Source organism: Gorilla gorilla, chromosome 14 (genome assembly GCF_029281585.2).
Source record: "Gorilla gorilla gorilla isolate KB3781 chromosome 14, NHGRI_mGorGor1-v2.1_pri, whole genome shotgun sequence".
NCBI classification, from domain to species: Eukaryota; Metazoa; Chordata; class Mammalia; order Primates; family Hominidae; genus Gorilla; species Gorilla gorilla.
In genome coordinates, this window is record NC_073238.2 from 27,890,282 (window position 1) to 27,909,882 (window position 19,601).

Here is a 19,601-nt window from a genome sequence, read left to right on the forward strand (position 1 = left end):
GTATCAAAAGAAAGGTTCAACTTTGTTAGTTGAGGACACACATCCCAAATTTGTTTCTGAGAATGATTCTGTCTAGATTTTGTGGGAAGATATTTCCTTTTTCACCATAGGCCTGAATGCGCTTGAAATGTCCCCTTGCATATGGTACGGAAAGAGTGTTTCAAACCTGCTCTACGAAAGGGAATGTTCAGCTCTGTGACTTGAATGCAGATATCACAAAGTTGTTTCTGACAGTGCTTCTGTCTAGATTTTAGATGAAGTTATTTCCGTTTCCAACGAAATCGTAAGAGCTATCCAAGTATCCACTCAGAGATTCCACCAAAAGAGTGTTTCCAAATTGCTCTATCAAAAGAAAAGTTGAAATCTGTTAGTTGAGGACACGCGTCACAAAGAAGTTTCTGAGAACGCTTCTGTCTAGATTTTATATGAAGATATTCCCGTTTCCAAGGAAATCTTCACAGTTATCCAAATATCCACTTGCAGATACAACAAAAAGACTGTTTTCAAACTGCTGTATCAAAGGAAAGGTTCAACTCTGTTAGTTGAGGACACACATCCCAAATTTGTTTCTGAGAATGATTCTCTGTAGATTTTCTCGGAAGATATTTCCTTTTTCACCATAGGCCTGAATGCGCTTGAAATGTCCACTTGCAGATAGTGCAGAAAGAGTGTTTCAAACCTGCTCTATGAAAGGGAATGTTCAGCTCTGTGACTTGAATGCAGATATCACAAAGTTGTTTCTGACAGTGCTTCTGTCTAGATTTTAGATGAAGATATTTCAGTTTCCAACGAAATCGTTAGAGCTATCCAAATATCCACTTAGAGATTCCACAAAAAGAGTGTTTCCAAACTGCTCTATCAAAAGAAAGGTTGAACTCTGTTAGTTGAGGACATACATCACAAAGAAGTTTCTGAGAATGCTTTTGTCTAGATTTTCTATGAAGATATTCCCGTTTCCAACGAAATCTTCACAGTTACCCAAATATCCACCTGCAGATTCTGCAAAAAGAGTGTTTCCAAACTGCTGTCTGAAAAGAAAGGTTGAACTCTGTTAGTTGAGGACACACATCACAAAGAAGTTTCTGAGAATGCTGCTGTCTAGATTTTATATGAGGATATTCCCGTTTCCAACGAAATCTTCACAGTTATCCAAATATCCACTTGCAGATTTTACAAAAAGAGTGTTTCCAAACTGCTGTATCAAATGAAAGATTCAACTCTGTTAGTTGAGGGCACACATCCCAAATAAGTTTCTGAGATTGCTTCTGTCTGGATTTTATATGAAGATATTCCCGTTTCCAACGAAATCTTCACAGTTATCCAAATATCCACTTGCAGATACTACAAAAAGACGGTTTCCAAACTGCTGTTTCAAAAGAAAGGTTGAACTCTGTTAGTTGAGGACACACATCTCAAATTTGTTTCTGAGAATGATTCTGTCTAGATTTTATGGGAAGATATTTGCTTTTTCACCATAGGCCTGAATGCGCTTGAAATGTCCCCTTGCATATGGGACGGAAAGAGTGTTTGAAACCTGCTCTACGAAAGGGAATGTTCAGCTCTGTGACTTGAATGCAGATAGCACAAAGTTGTTTCTGACAGTGCTTCTGTCTAGATTTTAGATGAAGATATTTCCGTTTCCAACGAAATCGTTAGAGCTATCCAAATATCCACTTAGAGATTCCACAAAAAGAGTGTTTCCAAACTGCTCTATCAAAAGAAAGGTTGAACTCTGTTAGTTGAGGACATACATCACAAAGAAGTTTCTGAGAATGCTTTTGTCTAGATTTTCTATGAAGATATTCCCGTTTCCAACGAAATCTTCACACTTACCCAAATATCCACGTGCAGATTCTGCAAAAAGAGTGTTTCCAAACTGCTGTATCAAAAGAAAGGTTCAACTCTGTGAGCTGAGGACTCTCAACCCAAATTTGTTTCTGAGAATGCTTCTGTCTAGATTTTATATGAAGATATTCCAGTTTCCCACGAAATCTTCACTTATCCAAATATCCAGTTGCAGATTCTACAAAAAGACTGTTTCCGAACTGCTCTATCAAAAGAAAGGATCAACTCTGTTAGTTGAGGACACACATCCCAAATTTGTTTCTGAGAATGATTCTGTCTAGATTTTGTGGGAAGATATTTCCTTTTTCACCATAGGCCTGAATGCGCTTGAAATGTCCGCTTGCATATGGTACGGAAAGAGTGTTTCAAACCTGCTCTACGAAAGGGAATGTTCAGCTCTGTGACTTGAATGCAGATATCACAAAGTTGTTTCTGACAGTGCTTCTGTCTAGATTTTAGATGAAGATATTTCCGTTTCCAACGAAATCGTTAGAGCTATCCAAATATCCACTTAGAGATTCCACAAAAAGAGTGTTTCCAAACTGCTCTATCAAAAGAAAGGTTGAACTCTGTTAGTTGAGGACATACATCACAAAGAAGTTTCTGAGAATGCTTTTGTCTAGATTTTCTATGAAGATATTCCCGTTTCCAACGAAATCTTCACAGTTACCCAAATATCCACCTGCAGATTCTGCAAAAAGAGTGTTTCCAAACTGCTGTCTGAAAAGAAAGGTTGAACTCTGTTAGTTGAGGACACACATCACAAAGAAGTTTCTGAGAATGCTGCTGTCTAGATTTTATATGAGGATATTCCCGTTTCCAACGAAATCTTCACAGTTATCCAAATATCCACTTGCAGATTTTACAAAAAGAGTGTTTCCAAACTGCTGTATCAAATGAAAGATTCAACTCTGTTAGTTGAGGGCACACATCCCAAATAAGTTTCTGAGATTGCTTCTGTCTGGATTTTATATGAAGATATTCCCGTTTCCAACGAAATCTTCACAGTTATCCAAATATCCACTTGCAGATACTACAAAAAGACTGTTTCCAAACTGCTGTATCAAAAGAAAGGTTTAACTCTGTTAGTTGAGGACACACATCCCAAATTTGTTTCTGAGAATGATTCTGTCTAGATTTTATGGGAAGATATTTCCTTTTTCACCATAGGCCTGAATGCGCTTGAAATGTCCCCTTGCATATGGGACGGAAAGAGTGTTTGAAACCTGCTCTACGAAAGGGAATGTTCAGCTCTGTGACTTGAATGCAGATAGCACAAAGTTGTTTCTGACAGTGCTTCTGTCTAGATTTTAGATGAAGATATTTCCGTTTCCAACGAAATCGTTAGAGCTATCCAAATATCCACTTAGAGATTCCACAAAAAGAGTGTTTCCAAACTGCTCTATCAAAAGAAAGGTTGAACTCTGTTAGTTGAGGACATACATCACAAAGAAGTTTCTGAGAATGCTTTTGTCTAGATTTTCTATGAAGATATTCCCGTTTCCAACGAAATCTTCACAGTTACCCAAATATCCACGTGCAGATTCTGCAAAAAGAGTGTTTCCAAACTGCCGTATCAAAAGAAAGGTTCAACTTTGTTAGTTGAGGACACACATCCCAAATTTGTTTCTGAGAATGATTCTGTCTAGATTTTGTGGGAAGATATTTCCTTTTTCACCATAGGCCTGAATGCGCTTGAAATGTCCCCTTGCATATGGTACGGAAAGAGTGTTTCAAACCTGCTCTACGAAAGGGAATGTTCAGCTCTGTGACTTGAATGCAGATATCACAAAGTTGTTTCTGACAGTGCTTCTGTCTAGATTTTAGATGAAGTTATTTCCGTTTCCTACGAAATCGTAAGAGCTATCCAAGTATCCACTTAGAGATTCCACCAAAAGAGTGTTTCCAAATTGCTCTATCAAAAGAAAAGTTGAAATCTGTTAGTTGAGGACGCGCGTCACAAAGAAGTTTCTGAGAACGCTTCTGTCTAGATTTTATATGAAGATATTCCCGTTTCCAAGGAAATCTTCACAGTTATCCAAATATCCACTTGCAGATACAACAAAAAGACTGTTTTCAAACTGCTGTATCAAAGGAAAGGTTCAACTCTGTTAGTTGAGGACACACATCCCAAATTTGTTTCTGAGAATGATTCTCTGTAGATTTTCTCGGAAGATATTTCCTTTTTCACCATAGGCCTGAATGCGCTTGAAATGTCCACTTGCAGATAGTGCAGAAAGAGTGTTTCAAACCTGCTCTATGAAAGGGAATGTTCAGCTCTGTGACTTGAATGCAGATATCACAAAGTTGTTTCTGACAGTGCTTCTGTCTAGATTTTAGATGAAGATATTTCAGTTTCCAACGAAATCGTTAGAGCTATCCAAATATCCACTTAGAGATTCCACAAAAAGAGTGTTTCCAAACTGCTCTATCAAAAGAAAGGTTGAACTCTGTTAGTTGAGGACATACATCACAAAGAAGTTTCTGAGAATGCTTTTGTCTAGATTTTCTATGAAGATATTCCCGTTTCCAACGAAATCTTCACAGTTACCCAAATATCCACCTGCAGATTCTGCAAAAAGAGTGTTTCCAAACTGCTGTCTGAAAAGAAAGGTTGAACTCTGTTAGTTGAGGACACACATCACAAAGAAGTTTCTGAGAATGCTGCTGTCTAGATTTTATATGAGGATATTCCCGTTTCCAACGAAATCTTCACAGTTATCCAAATATCCACTTGCAGATTTTACAAAAAGAGTGTTTCCAAACTGCTGTATCAAATGAAAGATTCAACTCTGTTAGTTGAGGGCACACATCCCAAATAAGTTTCTGAGATTGCTTCTGTCTGGATTTTATATGAAGATATTCCCGTTTCCAACGAAATCTTCACAGTTATCCAAATATCCACTTGCAGATACTACAAAAAGACGGTTTCCAAACTGCTGTTTCAAAAGAAAGGTTGAACTCTGTTAGTTGAGGACACACATCTCAAATTTGTTTCTGAGAATGATTCTGTCTAGATTTTATGGGAAGATATTTGCTTTTTCACCATAGGCCTGAATGCGCTTGAAATGTCCCCTTGCATATGGGACGGAAAGAGTGTTTGAAACCTGCTCTACGAAAGGGAATGTTCAGCTCTGTGACTTGAATGCAGATAGCACAAAGTTGTTTCTGACAGTGCTTCTGTCTAGATTTTAGATGAAGATATTTCCGTTTCCAACGAAATCGTTAGAGCTATCCAAATATCCACTTAGAGATTCCACAAAAAGAGTGTTTCCAAACTGCTCTATCAAAAGAAAGGTTGAACTCTGTTAGTTGAGGACATACATCACAAAGAAGTTTCTGAGAATGCTTTTGTCTAGATTTTCTATGAAGATATTCCCGTTTCCAACGAAATCTTCACAGTTACCCAAATATCCACGTGCAGATTCTGCAAAAAGAGTGTTTCCAAACTGCTGTATCAAAAGAAAGGTTCAACTCTGTGAGCTGAGGACTCTCAACCCAAATTTGTTTCTGAGAATGCTTCTGTCTAGATTTTATATGAAGATATTCCAGTTTCCCACGATATCTTCACTTATCCAAATATCCAGTTGCAGATTCTACAAAAAGACTGTTTCCGAACTGCTCTATCAAAAGAAAGGTTCAACTCTGTTAGTTGAGGACACACATCCCAAATTTGTTTCTGAGAATGATTCTGTCTAGATTTTGTGGGAAGATATTTCCTTTTTCACCATAGGCCTGAATGCGCTTGAAATGTCCCCTTGCATATGGTACGGAAAGAGTGTTTCAAACCTGCTCTACGAAAGGGAATGTTCAGCTCTGTGACTTGAATGCAGATATCACAAAGTTGTTTCTGACAGTGCTTCTGTCTAGATTTTAGATGAAGATATTTCCGTTTCCAACGAAATCGTTAGAGCTATCCAAATATCCACTTAGAGATTCCACAAAAAGAGTGTTTCCAAACTGCTCTATCAAAAGAAAGGTTGAACTCTGTTAGTTGAGGACATACATCACAAAGAAGTTTCTGAGAATGCTTTTGTCTAGATTTTCTATGAAGATATTCCCGTTTCCAACGAAATCTTCACAGTTACCCAAATATCCACCTGCAGATTCTGCAAAAAGAGTGTTTCCAAACTGCTGTCTGAAAAGAAAGGTTGAACTCTGTTAGTTGAGGACACACATCACAAAGAAGTTTCTGAGAATGCTGCTGTCTAGATTTTATATGAGGATATTCCCGTTTCCAACGAAATCTTCACAGTTATCCAAATATCCACTTGCAGATTTTACAAAAAGAGTGTTTCCAAACTGCTGTATCAAATGAAAGATTCAACTCTGTTAGTTGAGGGCACACATCCCAAATAAGTTTCTGAGATTGCTTCTGTCTGGATTTTATATGAAGATATTCCCGTTTCCAACGAAATCTTCACAGTTATCCAAATATCCACTTGCAGATACTACAAAAAGACTGTTTCCAAACTGCTGTATCAAAAGAAAGGTTTAACTCTGTTAGTTGAGGACACACATCCCAAATTTGTTTCTGAGAATGATTCTGTCTAGATTTTATGGGAAGATATTTCCTTTTTCACCATAGGCCTGAATGCGCTTGAAATGTCCCCTTGCATATGGGACGGAAAGAGTGTTTGAAACCTGCTCTACGAAAGGGAATGTTCAGCTCTGTGACTTGAATGCAGATAGCACAAAGTTGTTTCTGACAGTGCTTCTGTCTAGATTTTAGATGAAGATATTTCCGTTTCCAACGAAATCGTTAGAGCTATCCAAATATCCACTTAGAGATTCCACAAAAAGAGTGTTTCCAAACTGCTCTATCAAAAGAAAGGTTGAACTCTGTTAGTTGAGGACATACATCACAAAGAAGTTTCTGAGAATGCTTTTGTCTAGATTTTCTATGAAGATATTCCCGTTTCCAACGAAATCTTCACAGTTACCCAAATATCCACGTGCAGATTCTGCAAAAAGAGTGTTTCCAAACTGCCGTATCAAAAGAAAGGTTCAACTTTGTTAGTTGAGGACACACATCCCAAATTTGTTTCTGAGAATGATTCTGTCTAGATTTTGTGGGAAGATATTTCCTTTTTCACCATAGGCCTGAATGCGCTTGAAATGTCCCCTTGCATATGGTACGGAAAGAGTGTTTCAAACCTGCTCTACGAAAGGGAATGTTCAGCTCTGTGACTTGAATGCAGATATCACAAAGTTGTTTCTGACAGTGCTTCTGTCTAGATTTTAGATGAAGTTATTTCCGTTTCCAACGAAATCGTAAGAGCTATCCAAGTATCCACTCAGAGATTCCACCAAAAGAGTGTTTCCAAATTGCTCTATCAAAAGAAAAGTTGAAATCTGTTAGTTGAGGACACGCGTCACAAAGAAGTTTCTGAGAACGCTTCTGTCTAGATTTTATATGAAGATATTCCCGTTTCCAAGGAAATCTTCACAGTTATCCAAATATCCACTTGCAGATACAACAAAAAGACTGTTTTCAAACTGCTGTATCAAAGGAAAGGTTCAACTCTGTTAGTTGAGGACACACATCCCAAATTTGTTTCTGAGAATGATTCTGTCTAGATTTTGTGGGAAGATATTTCCTTTTTCACCATAGGCCTGAATGCGCTTGAAATGTCCCCTTGCATATGGTACGGAAAGAGTGTTTCAAACCTGCTCTACGAAAGGGAATGTTCAGCTCTGTGACTTGAATGCAGATATCACAAAGTTGTTTCTGACAGTGCTTCTGTCTAGATTTTAGATGAAGATATTTCCGTTTCCAACGAAATCGTTAGAGCTATCCAAATATCCACTTAGAGATTCCACAAAAAGAGTGTTTCCAAACTGCTCTATCAAAAGAAAGGTTGAACTCTGTTAGTTGAGGACATACATCACAAAGAAGTTTCTGAGAATGCTTTTGTCTAGATTTTCTATGAAGATATTCCCGTTTCCAACGAAATCTTCACAGTTACCCAAATATCCACCTGCAGATTCTGCAAAAAGAGTGTTTCCAAACTGCTGTCTGAAAAGAAAGGTTGAACTCTGTTAGTTGAGGACACACATCACAAAGAAGTTTCTGAGAATGCTGCTGTCTAGATTTTATATGAGGATATTCCCGTTTCCAACGAAATCTTCACAGTTATCCAAATATCCACTTGCAGATTTTACAAAAAGAGTGTTTCCAAACTGCTGTATCAAATGAAAGATTCAACTCTGTTAGTTGAGGGCACACATCCCAAATAAGTTTCTGAGATTGCTTCTGTCTGGATTTTATATGAAGATATTCCCGTTTCCAACGAAATCTTCACAGTTATCCAAATATCCACTTGCAGATACTACAAAAAGACTGTTTCCAAACTGCTGTATCAAAAGAAAGGTTTAACTCTGTTAGTTGAGGACACACATCCCAAATTTGTTTCTGAGAATGATTCTGTCTAGATTTTATGGGAAGATATTTCCTTTTTCACCATAGGCCTGAATGCGCTTGAAATGTCCCCTTGCATATGGGACGGAAAGAGTGTTTGAAACCTGCTCTACGAAAGGGAATGTTCAGCTCTGTGACTTGAATGCAGATAGCACAAAGTTGTTTCTGACAGTGCTTCTGTCTAGATTTTAGATGAAGATATTTCCGTTTCCAACGAAATCGTTAGAGCTATCCAAATATCCACTTAGAGATTCCACAAAAAGAGTGTTTCCAAACTGCTCTATCAAAAGAAAGGTTGAACTCTGTTAGTTGAGGACATACATCACAAAGAAGTTTCTGAGAATGCTTTTGTCTAGATTTTCTATGAAGATATTCCCGTTTCCAACGAAATCTTCACAGTTACCCAAATATCCACGTGCAGATTCTGCAAAAAGAGTGTTTCCAAACTGCCGTATCAAAAGAAAGGTTCAACTTTGTTAGTTGAGGACACACATCCCAAATTTGTTTCTGAGAATGATTCTGTCTAGATTTTGTGGGAAGATATTTCCTTTTTCACCATAGGCCTGAATGCGCTTGAAATGTCCCCTTGCATATGGTACGGAAAGAGTGTTTCAAACCTGCTCTACGAAAGGGAATGTTCAGCTCTGTGACTTGAATGCAGATATCACAAAGTTGTTTCTGACAGTGCTTCTGTCTAGATTTTAGATGAAGTTATTTCCGTTTCCAACGAAATCGTAAGAGCTATCCAAGTATCCACTCAGAGATTCCACCAAAAGAGTGTTTCCAAATTGCTCTATCAAAAGAAAAGTTGAAATCTGTTAGTTGAGGACACGCGTCACAAAGAAGTTTCTGAGAACGCTTCTGTCTAGATTTTATATGAAGATATTCCCGTTTCCAAGGAAATCTTCACAGTTATCCAAATATCCACTTGCAGATACAACAAAAAGACTGTTTTCAAACTGCTGTATCAAAGGAAAGGTTCAACTCTGTTAGTTGAGGACACACATCCCAAATTTGTTTCTGAGAATGATTCTCTGTAGATTTTCTCGGAAGATATTTCCTTTTTCACCATAGGCCTGAATGCGCTTGAAATGTCCACTTGCAGATAGTGCAGAAAGAGTGTTTCAAACCTGCTCTATGAAAGGGAATGTTCAGCTCTGTGACTTGAATGCAGATATCACAAAGTTGTTTCTGACAGTGCTTCTGTCTAGATTTTAGATGAAGATATTTCCGTTTCCAACGAAATCGTTAGAGCTATCCAAATATCCACTTAGAGATTCCACAAAAAGAGTGTTTCCAAACTGCTCTATCAAAAGAAAGGTTGAACTCTGTTAGTTGAGGACATACATCACAAAGAAGTTTCTGAGAATGCTTTTGTCTAGATTTTCTATGAAGATATTCCCGTTTCCAACGAAATCTTCACAGTTACCCAAATATCCACCTGCAGATTCTGCAAAAAGAGTGTTTCCAAACTGCTGTCTGAAAAGAAAGGTTGAACTCTGTTAGTTGAGGACACACATCACAAAGAAGTTTCTGAGAATGCTGCTGTCTAGATTTTATATGAGGATATTCCCGTTTCCAACGAAATCTTCACAGTTATCCAAATATCCACTTGCAGATTTTACAAAAAGAGTGTTTCCAAACTGCTGTATCAAATGAAAGATTCAACTCTGTTAGTTGAGGGCACACATCCCAAATAAGTTTCTGAGATTGCTTCTGTCTGGATTTTATATGAAGATATTCCCGTTTCCAACGAAATCTTCACAGTTATCCAAATATCCACTTGCAGATACTACAAAAAGACGGTTTCCAAACTGCTGTTTCAAAAGAAAGGTTGAACTCTGTTAGTTGAGGACACACATCTCAAATTTGTTTCTGAGAATGATTCTGTCTAGATTTTATGGGAAGATATTTCCTTTTTCACCATAGGCCTGAATGCGCTTGAAATGTCCCCTTGCATATGGGACGGAAAGAGTGTTTGAAACCTGCTCTACGAAAGGGAATGTTCAGCTCTGTGACTTGAATGCAGATAGCACAAAGTTGTTTCTGACAGTGCTTCTGTCTAGATTTTAGATGAAGATATTTCCGTTTCCAACGAAATCGTTAGAGCTATCCAAATATCCACTTAGAGATTCCACAAAAAGAGTGTTTCCAAACTGCTCTATCAAAAGAAAGGTTGAACTCTGTTAGTTGAGGACATACATCACAAAGAAGTTTCTGAGAATGCTTTTGTCTAGATTTTCTATGAAGATATTCCCGTTTCCAACGAAATCTTCACAGTTACCCAAATATCCACGTGCAGATTCTGCAAAAAGAGTGTTTCCAAACTGCTGTATCAAAAGAAAGGTTCAACTTTGTTAGTTGAGGACACACATCCCAAATTTGTTTCTGAGAATGATTCTGTCTAGATTTTGTGGGAAGATATTTCCTTTTTCACCATAGGCCTGAATGCGCTTGAAATGTCCCCTTGCATATGGTACGGAAAGAGTGTTTCAAACCTGCTCTACGAAAGGGAATGTTCAGCTCTGTGACTTGAATGCAGATATCACAAAGTTGTTTCTGACAGTGCTTCTGTCTAGATTTTAGATGAAGTTATTTCCGTTTCCAACGAAATCGTAAGAGCTATCCAAGTATCCACTTAGAGATTCCACCAAAAGAGTGTTTCCAAGTTGCTCTATCAAAAGAAAAGTTGAAATCTGTTAGTTGAGGACACGCGTCACAAAGAAGTTTCTGAGAACGCTTCTGTCTAGATTTTATATGAAGATATTCCCGTTTCCAAGGAAATCTTCACAGTTATCCAAATATCCACTTGCAGATACAACAAAAAGACTGTTTTCAAACTGCTGTATCAAAGGAAAGGTTCAACTCTGTTAGTTGAGGACACACATCCCAAATTTGTTTCTGAGAATGATTCTCTGTAGATTTTCTCGGAAGATATTTCCTTTTTCACCATAGGCCTGAATGCGCTTGAAATGTCCACTTGCAGATAGTGCAGAAAGAGTGTTTCAAACCTGCTCTATGAAAGGGAATGTTCAGCTCTGTGACTTGAATGCAGATATCACAAAGTTGTTTCTGACAGTGCTTCTGTCTAGATTTTAGATGAAGATATTTCCGTTTCCAACGAAATCGTTAGAGCTATCCAAATATCCACTTAGAGATTCCACAAAAAGAGTGTTTCCAAACTGCTCTATCAAAAGAAAGTTTGAACTCTGTTAGTTGAGGACATACATCACAAAGAAGTTTCTGAGAATGCTTTTGTCTAGATTTTCTATGAAGATATTCCCGTTTCCAACGAAATCTTCACAGTTACCCAAATATCCACCTGCAGATTCTGCAAAAAGAGTGTTTCCAAACTGCTGTCTGAAAAGAAAGGTTGAACTCTGTTAGTTGAGGACACACATCACAAAGAAGTTTCTGAGAATGCTGCTGTCTAGATTTTATATGAGGATATTCCCGTTTCCAACGAAATCTTCACAGTTATCCAAATATCCACTTGCAGATTTTACAAAAAGAGTGTTTCCAAACTGCTGTATCAAATGAAAGATTCAACTCTGTTAGTTGAGGGCACACATCCCAAATAAGTTTCTGAGATTGCTTCTGTCTGGATTTTATATGAAGATATTCCCGTTTCCAACGAAATCTTCACAGTTATCCAAATATCCACTTGCAGATACTACAAAAAGACGGTTTCCAAACTGCTGTATCAAAAGAAAGGTTCAACTCTGTTAGTTGAGGACACACATCCCAAATTTGTTTCTGAGAATGATTCTCTGTAGATTTTCTCGGAAGATATTTCCTTTTTCACCATAGGCCTGAATGCGCTTGAAATGTCCCCTTGCATATGGGACGGAAAGAGTGTTTGAAACCTGCTCTACGAAAGGGAATGTTCAGCTCTGTGACTTGAATGCAGATAGCACAAAGTTGTTTCTGACAGTGCTTCTGTCTAGATTTTAGATGAAGATATTTCCGTTTCCAACGAAATCGTTAGAGCTATCCAAATATCCACTTAGAGATTCCACAAAAAGAGTGTTTCCAAACTGCTCTATCAAAAGAAAGGTTGAACTCTGTTAGTTGAGGACATACATCACAAAGAAGTTTCTGAGAATGCTTTTGTCTAGATTTTCTATGAAGATATTCCCGTTTCCAACGAAATCTTCACAGTTACCCAAATATCCACGTGCAGATTCTGCAAAAAGAGTGTTTCCAAACTGCTGTATCAAAAGAAAGGTTCAACTCTGTTAGCTGAGGACTCTCAACCCAAATTTGTTTCTGAGAATGCGTCTGTCTAGATTTTATATGAAGATATTCCAGTTTCCCACGAAATCTTCAGTTATCCAAATATCCAGTTGCAGATTCTACAAAAAGACTGTTTCCGAACTGCTCTATCAAAAGAAAGGTTCAACTCTGTTAGTTGAGGACACACATCCCAAATTTGTTTCTGAGAATGATTCTGTCTAGATTTTGTGGGAAGATATTTCCTTTTTCACCATAGGCCTGAATGCGCTTGAAATGTCCCCTTGCATATGGTACGGAAAGAGTGTTTCAAACCTGCTCTACGAAAGGGAATGTTCAGCTCTGTGACTTGAATGCAGATATCACAAAGTTGTTTCTGACAGTGCTTCTGTCTAGATTTTAGATGAAGTTATTTCCGTTTCCTACGAAATCGTAAGAGCTATCCAAGTATCCACTTAGAGATTCCACCAAAAGAGTGTTTCCAAATTGCTCTATCAAAAGAAATGTTGAAATCTGTTAGTTGAGGACACGCGTCACAAAGAAGTTTCTGAGAACGCTTCTGTCTTGATTTTATATGAAGATATTCCCGTTTCCAAGGAAATCTTCACAGTTATCCAAATATCCACTTGCAGATACAACAAAAAGACTGTTTTCAAACTGCTGTATCAAAGGAAAGGTTCAACTCTGTTAGTTGAGGACACACATCCCAAATTTGTTTCTGAGAATGATTCTCTGTAGATTTTATCAGAAGATATTTCCTTTTTCACCATAGGCCTGAATGCGCTTGAAATGTCCACTTGCAGATAGTGCAGAAAGAGTGTTTCAAACCTGCTCTATGAAAGGGAATGTTCAGCTCTGTGACTTGAATGCAGATATCACAAAGTTGTTTCTGACAGTGCTTCTGTCTAGATTTTAGATGAAGATATTTCCGTTTCCAACGAAATCGTTAGAGCTATCCAAATATCCACTTAGAGATTCCACAAAAAGAGTGTTTCCAAACTGCTCTATCAAAAGAAAGGTTGAACTCTGTTAGTTGAGGACATACATCACAAAGAAGTTTCTGAGAATGCTTTTGTCTAGATTTTCTATGAAGATATTCCCGTTTCCAACGAAATCTTCACAGTTACCCAAATATCCACCTGCAGATTCTGCAAAAAGAGTGTTTCCAAACTGCTGTCTGAAAAGAAAGGTTGAACTCTGTTAGTTGAGGACACACATCACAAAGAAGTTTCTGAGAATGCTGCTGTCTAGATTTTATATGAGGATATTCCCGTTTCCAACGAAATCTTCACAGTTATCCAAATATCCACTTGCAGATTTTACAAAAAGAGTGTTTCCAAACTGCTGTATCAAATGAAAGATTCAACTCTGTTAGTTGAGGGCACACATCCCAAATAAGTTTCTGAGATTGCTTCTGTCTGGATTTTATATGAAGATATTCCCGTTTCCAACGAAATCTTCACAGTTATCCAAATATCCACTTGCAGATACTACAAAAAGACGGTTTCCAAACTGCTGTATCAAAAGAAAGGTTTAACTCTGTTAGTTGAGGACACACATCCCAAATTTGTTTCTGAGAATGATTCTGTCTAGATTTTATGGGAAGATATTTCCTTTTTCACCATAGGCCTGAATGCGCTTGAAATGTCCCCTTGCATATGGGACGGAAAGAGTGTTTGAAACCTGCTCTACGAAAGGGAATGTTCAGCTCTGTGACTTGAATGCAGATAGCACAAAGTTGTTTCTGACAGTGCTTCTGTCTAGATTTTAGATGAAGATATTTCCGTTTCCAACGAAATCGTTAGAGCTATCCAAATATCCACTTAGAGATTCCACAAAAAGAGTGTTTCCAAACTGCTCTATCAAAAGAAAGGTTGAACTCTGTTAGTTGAGGACATACATCACAAAGAAGTTTCTGAGAATGCTTTTGTCTAGATTTTCTATGAAGATATTCCCGTTTCCAACGAAATCTTCACAGTTACCCAAATATCCACGTGCAGATTCTGCAAAAAGAGTGTTTCCAAACTGCTGTATCAAAAGAAAGGTTCAACTCTGTTAGCTGAGGACTCTCAACCCAAATTTGTTTCTGAGAATGCGTCTGTCTAGATTTTATATGAAGATATTCCAGTTTCCCACGAAATCTTCAGTTATCCAAATATCCAGTTGCAGATTCTACAAAAAGACTGTTTCCGAACTGCTCTATCAAAAGAAAGGTTCAACTCTGTTAGTTGAGGACACACATCCCAAATTTGTTTCTGAGAATGATTCTGTCTAGATTTTGTGGGAAGATATTTCCTTTTTCACCATAGGCCTGAATGCGCTTGAAATGTCCCCTTGCATATGGTACGGAAAGAGTGTTTCAAACCTGCTCTACGAAAGGGAATGTTCAGCTCTGTGACTTGAATGCAGATATCACAAAGTTGTTTCTGACAGTGCTTCTGTCTAGATTTTAGATGAAGTTATTTCCGTTTCCTACGAAATCGTAAGAGCTATCCAAGTATCCACTTAGAGATTCCACCAAAAGAGTGTTTCCAAATTGCTCTATCAAAAGAAATGTTGAAATCTGTTAGTTGAGGACACGCGTCACAAAGAAGTTTCTGAGAACGCTTCTGTCTTGATTTTATATGAAGATATTCCCGTTTCCAAGGAAATCTTCACAGTTATCCAAATATCCACTTGCAGATACAACAAAAAGACTGTTTTCAAACTGCTGTATCAAAGGAAAGGTTCAACTCTGTTAGTTGAGGACACACATCCCAAATTTGTTTCTGAGAATGATTCTCTGTAGATTTTATCAGAAGATATTTCCTTTTTCACCATAGGCCTGAATGCGCTTGAAATGTCCACTTGCAGATAGTGCAGAAAGAGTGTTTCAAACCTGCTCTATGAAAGGGAATGTTCAGCTCTGTGACTTGAATGCAGATATCACAAAGTTGTTTCTGACAGTGCTTCTGTCTAGATTTTAGATGAAGATATTTCCGTTTCCAACGAAATCGTTAGAGCTATCCAAATATCCACTTAGAGATTCCACAAAAAGAGTGTTTCCAAACTGCTCTATCAAAAGAAAGGTTGAACTCTGTTAGTTGAGGACATACATCACAAAGAAGTTTCTGAGAATGCTTTTGTCTAGATTTTCTATGAAGATATTCCCGTTTCCAACGAAATCTTCACAGTTACCCAAATATCCACCTGCAGATTCTGCAAAAAGAGTGTTTCCAAACTGCTGTCTGAAAAGAAAGGTTGAACTCTGTTAGTTGAGGACACACATCACAAAGAAGTTTCTGAGAATGCTGCTGTCTAGATTTTATATGAGGATATTCCCGTTTCCAACGAAATCTTCACAGTTATCCAAATATCCACTTGCAGATTTTACAAAAAGAGTGTTTCCAAACTGCTGTATCAAATGAAAGATTCAACTCTGTTAGTTGAGGGCACACATCCCAAATAAGTTTCTGAGATTGCTTCTGTCTGGATTTTATATGAAGATATTCCCGTTTCCAACGAAATCTTCACAGTTATCCAAATATCCACTTGCAGATACTACAAAAAGACGGTTTCCAAACTGCTGTATCAAAAGAAAGGTTTAACTCTGTTAGTTGAGGACACACATCCCAAATTTGTTTCTGAGAATGATTCTGTCTAGATTTTATGGGAAGATATTTCCTTTTTCACCATAGGCCTGAATGCGCTTGAAATGTCCCCTTGCATATGGGACGGAAAGAGTGTTTGAAACCTGCTCTACGAAAGGGAATGTTCAGCTCTGTGACTTGAATGCAGATAGCACAAAGTTGTTTCTGACAGTGCTTCTGTCTAGATTTTAGATGAAGATATTTCCGTTTCCAACGAAATCGTTAGAGCTATCCAAATATCCACTTAGAGATTCCACAAAAAGAGTGTTTCCAAACTGCTCTATCAAAAGAAAGGTTGAACTCTGTTAGTTGAGGACATACATCACAAAGAAGTTTCTGAGAATGCTTTTGTCTAGATTTTCTATGAAGATATTCCCGTTTCCAACGAAATCTTCACAGTTACCCAAATATCCACGTGCAGATTCTGCAAAAAGAGTGTTTCCAAACTGCTGTATCAAAAGAAAGGTTCAACTCTGTGAGCTGAGGACTCTCAACCCAAATTTGTTTCTGAGAATGCATCTGTCTAGATTTTATATGAAGATATTCCAGTTTCCCACGAAATCTTCAGTTATCCAAATATCCAGTTGCAGATTCTACAAAAAGACTGTTTCCGAACTGCTCTATCAAAAGAAAGGTTCAACTCTGTTAGTTGAGGACACACATCCCAAATTTGTTTCTGAGAATGATTCTGTCTAGATTTTGTGGGAAGATATTTCCTTTTTCACCATAGGCCTGAATGCGCTTGAAATGTCCCCTTGCATATGGTACGGAAAGAGTGTTTCAAACCTGCTCTACGAAAGGGAATGTTCAGCTCTGTGACTTGAATGCAGATATCACAAAGTTGTTTCTGACAGTGCTTCTGTCTAGATTTTAGATGAAGTTATTTCCGTTTCCTACGAAATCGTAAGAGCTATCCAAGTATCCACTTAGAGATTCCACCAAAAGAGTGTTTCCAAATTGCTCTATCAAAAGAAATGTTGAAATCTGTTAGTTGAGGACACGCGTCACAAAGAAGTTTCTGAGAACGCTTCTGTCTAGATTTTATATGAAGATATTCCCGTTTCCAAGGAAATCTTCACAGTTATCCAAATATCCACTTGCAGATACAACCAAAAGACTGTTTTCAAACTGCTGTATCAAAGGAAAGGTTCAACTCTGTTAGTTGAGGACACACATCCCAAATTTGTTTCTGAGAATGATTCTCTGTAGATTTTCTCGGAAGATATTTCCTTTTTCACCATAGGCCTGAATGCGCTTGAAATGTCCACTTGCAGATAGTGCAGAAAGAGTGTTTCAAACCTGCTCTATGAAAGGGAATGTTCAGCTCTGTGACTTGAATGCAGATATCACAAAGTTGTTTCTGACAGTGCTTCTGTCTAGATTTTAGATGAAGATATTTCCGTTTCCAACGAAATCTTTAGAGCTATCCAAATATCCACTTAGAGATTCCACAAAAAGAGTGTTTCCAAACTGCTCTATCAAAAGAAAGGTTGAACTCTGTTAGTTGAGGACATACATCACAAAGAAGTTTCTGAGAATGCTTTTGTCTAGATTTTCTATGAAGATATTCCCGTTTCCAACGAAATCTTCACAGTTACCCAAATATCCACCTGCAGATTCTGCAAAAAGAGTGTTTCCAAACTGCTGTCTGAAAAGAAAGGTTGAACTCTGTTAGTTGAGGACACACATCACAAAGAAGTTTCTGAGAATGCTGCTGTCTAGATTTTATATGAGGATATTCCCGTTTCCAACGAAATCTTCACAGTTATCCAAATATCCACTTGCAGATTTTACAAAAAGAGTGTTTCCAAACTGCTGTATCAAATGAAAGATTCAACTCTGTTAGTTGAGGGCACACATCCCAAATAAGTTTCTGAGATTGCTTCTGTCTGGATTTTATATGAAGATATTCCCGTTTCCAACGAAATCTTCACAGTTATCCAAATATCCACTTGCAGATACTACAAAAAGACGGTTTCCAAACTGCTGTATCAAAAGAAAGGTTTAACTCTGTTAGTTGAGGACACACATCCCAAATTTGTTTCTGAGAATGATTCTGTCTAGATTTTATGGGAAGATATTTCCTTTTTCACCATAGGCCTGAATGCGCTTGAAATGTCCCCTTGCATATGGGACGGAAAGAGTGTTTGAAACCTGCTCTACGAAAGGGAATGTTCAGCTCTGTGACTTGAATGCAGATAGCACAAAGTTGTTTCTGACAGTGCTTCTGTCTAGATTTTAGATGAAGATATTTCCGTTTCCAACGAAATCGTTAGAGCTATCCAAATATCCACTTAGAGATTCCACAAAAAGAGTGTTTCCAAACTGCTCTATCAAAAGAAAGGTTGAACTCTGTTAGTTGAGGACATACATCACAAAGAAGTTTCTGAGAATGCTTTTGTCTAGATTTTCTATGAAGATATTCCCGTTTCCAACGAAATCTTCACAGTTACCCAAATATCCACGTGCAGATTCTGCAAAAAGAGTGTTTCCAAACTGCTGTATCAAAAGAAAGGTTCAACTTTGTTAGTTGAGGACCCACATCCCAAATTTGTTTCTGAGAATGATTCTGTCTAGATTTTGTGGGAAGATATTTCCTTTTTCACCATAGGCCTGAATGCGCTTGAAATGTCCCCTTGCATATGGTACGGAAAGAGTGTTTCAAACCTGCTCTACGAAAGGGAATGTTCAGCTCTGTGACTTGAATGCAGATATCACAAAGTTGTTTCTGACAGTGCTTCTGTCTAGATTTTAGATGAAGTTATTTCCGTTTCCTACGAAATCGTAAGAGCTATCCAAGTATCCACTTAGAGATTCCACCAAAAGAGTGTTTCCAAATTGCTGTATCAAAAGAAAAGTTGAAATCTGTTAGTTGAGGACGCGCGTCACAAAGAAGTTTCTGAGAACGCTTCTGTCTAGATTTTATATGAAGATATTCCCGTTTCCAAGGAAATCTTCACAGTTATCCAAATATCCACTTGCAGATACAACAAAAAGACTGTTTTCAAACTGCTGTATCAAAGGAAAGGTTCAACTCTGTTAGTTGAGGACACACATCCCAAATTTGTTTCTGAGAATGATTCTCTGTAGATTTTCTCGGAAGATATTTCCTTTTTCACCATAGGCCTGAATGCGCTTGAAATGTCCACTTGCAGATAGTGCAGAAAGAGTGTTTCAAACCTGCTCTATGAAAGGGAATGTTCAGCTCTGTGACTTGAATGCAGATATCACAAAGTTGTTTCTGACAGTGCTTCTGTCTAGATTTTAGATGAAGATATTTCCGTTTCCAACGAAATCGTTAGAGCTATCCAAATATCCACTTAGAGATTCCACAAAAAGAGTGTTTCCAAACTGCTCTATCAAAAGAAAGGTTGAACTCTGTTAGTTGAGGACATACATCACAAAGAAGTTTCTGAGAATGCTTTTGTCTAGATTTTCTATGAAGATATTCCCGTTTCCAACGAAATCTTCAC